Source organism: Oryctolagus cuniculus, chromosome 15 (assembly GCF_051225735.1).
Source record: "Oryctolagus cuniculus isolate XC-2025 breed Fujian yellow rabbit chromosome 15, ASM5122573v1, whole genome shotgun sequence".
In the NCBI taxonomy this organism is placed as follows: domain Eukaryota; kingdom Metazoa; phylum Chordata; class Mammalia; order Lagomorpha; family Leporidae; genus Oryctolagus; species Oryctolagus cuniculus.
In genome coordinates, this window is record NC_142881.1 from 93053448 (window position 1) to 93059447 (window position 6000).

Here is a 6000-nt window from a genome sequence, read left to right on the forward strand (position 1 = left end):
GTCTCTCTCTCTCACTGTCCACTCTGCCTGTTAAAAAAAAAAAGTTACATAGTGGTGAACAAAATTAACATAACCCCACCAATATCAATCTGATAGTCCAATAGAGAAAAACTTAAATAACCAAAGAAAAACCTATAAATCTTATGAAAAGTCAATATGTTAGACTCAACATTAAATTTATTTCTACATTTTAATGATCTAACATTAAAAATCCAAGTATAAATAAATAAGTAAAAATTATTTCTTAAAAAGTCAGTCCCTGGTATTCTCTAAGACCATTTTTCTTTTAAACAAAGATGACAAAGAAGTGTTATTCTTGAATTTATATTAAATTCATTTACCTTAACAACAGACATTAATATGATACTCAATGTGTTAAAAGCATTTCAAATACTTTCATTAGTTTCAAAAATAATTTCATAGAAAATGTCAGCAAATATTTTGAACATTTTTGATGAAGTGAAAATAAATGCCCCTAAACAATTTTTTAAAGATTATTTGTTTATTTATTTATTTGACAGGTAGAGTTATAGACAGGGAGAGAGAGAGACAGAGAGAAAGGTCTTTCTTCCGATGGTTCACTCACCAAATGGCCTCTATGGCCAGACCTACACCAATCCAAAGCCAGGAACTAGGTCCTTCTTCCTGGTCTCATGTGGGTGCAGGGGCCCAAGCACTTGGGCCATCCTCCACTGCCTTCCTGGGCCACAGCAGAGAGCTGGACTGGAAGAGGAGCAACTGGGACTAGAACTTGGTGCCCATATGGGGTGCCAGCACTACAGGCAGAGGATTAACCTAGTGTGCCACCATGCCACCCCGCCCCTAAACAATTTAAAATATTGTCAATATAGTGTAAGTTTTTCTCTTAAAGAGGTACAGGGAAAACATTTTATTCCATCCTGAAGTGACAGGTAATCTCTTAGTGTTAAACTCTTACATTTAAAATGATGCTTGTGTTCACATATATGCACTCTTGTACATATAAATGTCATGTATTTCTTCCAAAAATATGCATACTAAACATAAGTAAATAAAAATAAATGTTATAAATATTCATTACTTATGCATCCATTTTTTAAAAGTTTTGCTTAATTGGTGACTCTCAATTTTCTTTTATTTTAAAAGGTTTATTTCTTTATTTGAAAGAGTTACTCAGAGAGAGATGGAGAAGCAGAGAGAGAGAGAGGTCTTCCATCCACTGGTTCACTCCCCAATTGGCCACAATCGCTGGAACTGTGCTGATCTGAAACCAGGAGCCAGAAGCTTCTTTCAGGTCTCCCACATGGGCACAGGGTCCCAAAGACTTGGGCCATCTTCTACTGCTTTCCCAGGCCATAGCAGAGAGCTGGATTGGAAATGGAGCAGCCAGGACTCAAACCAGTGCCCCTATGGGATGCCAGCACTGCAGACAGCAGCTTTACCCACTACATCACAGCACTGGCCCCACATACACATCATTTCTATAAAGCTTTTTTTTTTTAATCCCAGAAAACAAATATTTTGTCTTTTGTATTAACATGTGGTACTTGTAAAACTTATGGAGTATCATCCAATATTTCAAAACATGTATAAGTAGATCAATCAAGTAATTAGTGTTTCCATTTCCTTATAGTTTTTTTCTAAGCTCATCAGCTCCTCCCCTCTAATTGTTCATATAGTATATAATGCATTATTGTGACCTATAGTTACTTTGCTGTACTGGGAAAGCTAAGAACTGATTATTCCTATATAACTAGATTTTAATAACTATTACCTGATGTCATCTGCCCCTCTTCCATCATCTTTATTTTAATTAAAATTATTTTAGAATTAAAATATTTTAATTTAAAAATTGGTTATCTTCTGTATTGACTCCAATTCTAACTTTCTCACAAGCATACTAGTATCTTAAAGCTGAATATCATAGGGTTATTTTGTATATGAAAAACATAAAAATACCATTGGTACTCCAAGATGTGCAATAAGTATTGTCATTCTGACTGCATTTTTAAATATAAAGATATGTAAACATGTAATTTCTTTATTTTCTACTGTGAGGCACACAAGTATGCCTCTATTTTTACTCATCCTAGAAGAAATAGATAAATTTTTGGACACTTACAACATACTTAAATTGAGCCACGAAGACATAGAAAACCTAAACAGACACATAACAAAGACAGAAATTGAATTAGTAATAAAGACCCTCCCAACAAAGAAAAGCCCTGGACTGGATAAATTGACTGCTGAACACTACCAAAGAGCTAACCAATTCTTCTGAAATTATTTAATAAATTGAAAGGGAGAGAATCCTCCCAAATTCTTTCCATGAAACCAGCATCACCTTAATTGTTAAAGCTGAAAAAGATGTAACAGAAAAAGAGAACTACAGACCAATTTCCCTGATGAACAGAGACACAAAAATTCTCAACAAAATTCTGGCCAATTGAATCCAAGAATATGACAGAAAGATCATTCACCTGGACCAAATGTGATTCACTCCTGGTATGCAGGGATGGTTCAACATTTGCAAATCAATGTGATACATCACATTAAAAAATTGAAGAACAAAAACCATATGCTTATTTCAATAGATGCAGAGAAAGCATTTGACAAAATGCAACACCCTTTCATGCTGAAAAAATCTAAGCAAATTGGGTTTAGAGGAACATTTTTCAACACAATCAAGGCAATTCATAACAAACCCATGACCAGCTCATACTGAATAGGGAAAAGTTGGAAGCATTCCCATTAAGATCTGGTACCAGTCAGGGATGCCCACTCTCACCATTGCTATTCAATATAGTACTGGAAGTTTTAGCCAGAGTCATAAAGCAAGAAAAGAAATCAAAGGGATACAACTCAGAAAAGAGGAAGTCAAACTATCCTTATTTGCAGATGACATGATTCTATATATAGAGGACCCAAAAGAATCCACTAAGAGGCTACTGGAACTCATAGAAGAGTTTGATAAAGTAGCAGGATATAAAATCAATACACAAAAACCAATAGCCTGTATATACACAGACAATGCCATGGCTGAGAAAGAATTTCTAAGGTCAATCCCATTCACAATAGCTACAAAAAAGTCAAACACCTTGTAACAAACTTAACCAAGGATGTCAAAGATCTCTACAATGAGAATTACAAAACATTAAATAAAGAAATAAAAGAAGACACAAAAAATGGAAAAATCTTCCATGTTCATGGATTGGAAGAATCAATATCATCAAAATGTCCATTCTTCAGAGAGTAATTTACAAATTCAATGTGATACCAATCAAAATACCAATGTCACTCTTCACAGATCTAGAAAAATGAAGGTTAAATTCATATGGATCCACAGGAGACTTTGAATAGTTAAAACAATCTTATACAACAAAAACAAAGTTGGAGGCATCACAATACCATACTTTAAGACATAATACAAGACAATTATAATCTAAACAGCCTGGTACTGGTACAAAAACAGATGGACAGATCAGTGTAACAGACGAGAAACACTAGAAATCAATCCAAACATCTACAACCAACTTATATTTGACCAAGGAGCTAACCAATCCCTGGAGGAAGGACAGCCTCTTCAAGAAATGGTGCTGGAAAAACTGGATTTCCACATGTAGAAGTATGAAGCAAGACCCTTACCTTACACCTTACACAAAAATCCACTCAACATGGATTAAAGATATAAATCCATGCCCTGATGCCATCAAATTATCAGAGAACATTGGGGAAAGCCTGCAAGACATTGGCCAGGCAGAGTTCTTGGAAAAGACCCTGGAGGCACAGGCAGTCAAAGCCAAAATTAGCAAACAGGATTACTTCAAATTGACAAGTTTCTGTATGGCAAAAGAAATGGTCAAGAAAGTGAAGAGGCAACCAACAGAATGGGAGAAATTATTTACAAATTATTCAACTGATAAAGGATTAATAACCAGAATCTAAGAGATCAAGAAACTCCACAACAATGAAACAATCAACCCAGTTAAGAGATGGGCCAAGGACTTAAACAGACATTTTTCAAAAGAGGAAATCCAAATGACCAACAGACACATGAAAAAAGGTTCAGAATCATTAGCTATCAGGGAAATGCAAATCAAAACCACAATGAGGCTTCACCTCACTCCATTTAGAATGGCTTTCATACAGAAATAAACAAACAATAAATGATGGTGAGGATTTGGGGAAAAAGATACTCTAATCCATTGATGGTGCAAATGCAAACTGGTAAAATCACTGTAGAAGACAGTTTGGAGATACTTCAGAAATCTGAATATAGTCCTACCATATGACCCAGCCATCCCATTCCTTAGAATTTACCCAAGGGAAATGAAATCAGCCATCAAAAGAGTTAGCTTCACTTTTATGTGTATTGCACCTCAATTCACAATAGCTAATACATGGAATTAACAACCTAGTCATCCATCAGTGGAAGATGGGTCATTTGCAACAAAGTGGATGAATCTGGAAAAATCATACTTAGTGAAATAAGCCAGTCCCAAAGGGACAAATACCATATGTTCTCCCTATTCTGTGACAATTGACAGAGCACCTAAAAGGAAACCTGTAGAAGTAAAACTGATACTATGAGAAACAAAGACTTGAACAGCCCTTGTCTTGAATGTCAAGGAAGAGCTTATTATCTCTTTTTTTTTCTACATAATACCATTGGTTGTACTCTTTACTTAGAATTAATCATAGGTGTATTAATTCAATGGAAAATATATCCCAGTGAAAAATAAGGGTGGAAATAAGAGAGATACAAGCTGTACAGTTTGGAGCACATTCCCATGGACTTACCCTAAGAGTAAACCTAAAAACTTGCCATGAGACTCTCAATCTCATTAAGCTGGATGGTTTTAGTGTCATCTTATGTATTACAGTGATTATATTAAGTGTATAATTGATCATATAGATAGGGTTAAGTGTCAAAGGGATCAAATAAATAAGACCAAGTGTCTGGTAATAACAATAGATAGAATTAAAAAGGAGAGATGTTCCAACATGGGAAGCAGACCACACAGTGGACTCATAGTATGAGAAACACCCTAAACAACACTCAGAATCAGCCCTTAAGGCATTCAGATCTTTCTCAAAAGTCCATGAGAGCATTTCAGGCATGGAGAGACATTGTGGCAAAAAATGTTCTACGTGAAGGATCTCTGTGAGATCCCATTGGAAAGAAGGGGCCATCAAGGAAGGATATACTTTTCTCTTAAGGGAGGAGAGAACTTCCACTTTGATTATGGCCCTGTCTAAATATTGCTGGAGTTTGTGGACTCAAAAGGCTTCCATAGCCTTTGCATCTCATGTCAAGAGACTCAGGTGATCATTGACACCATAAATAAGAGTTAATTGTTCAATCAACAACAGGAGTCACTGTGCACTTACTCCCCATGCAGGACCCCTGTCTTTAATGAGTTGTACTATGATAATTAACTACAAAACTTGTTTTCAAACAGTACTCTATACTGTGTGCATGTGTGTACAAATTGTTTAAATCTTTACTTTGTGCAGAGTAGGTCTTCTGTATATAAAGTTAAATAATACTGAATCTTAATGAATAATGGGATGGGAGAGGGAGTAGCCAGTGGGATGGGAGGGTGGATATGGGGAGGAAAAACCACTATATTCTTAAAGCTGTACTATGAAATTTGTATTCATTCAATAAAAGCTTTCTTTAAAAAAAAAAGAGTCTATTGGATCTCATAGATGTGCTTGGTAAAGTAGCAGTATATAAAAATCAACACACAAAAATTATTATCCTTTGCAAATGCAGACAATACCACAGCTGAGAAAGAACTTCTAAGATCAATCCCATTCACAATAGCTGCAAAGAAATCAAATTCCCTGGAATAAATTTAACCAAGGATTTCAAAGTGCTCTATGATGAAAATTACAAAATACTAAAGAAAAACACAGAAGAAGATACACAAAATGTAAAAATCTTTCATGTCAGATTGGCAGAATCAATATCATAGAAATGTCCACAGTTCTGAAAGAAATGTACAGACTCAATGC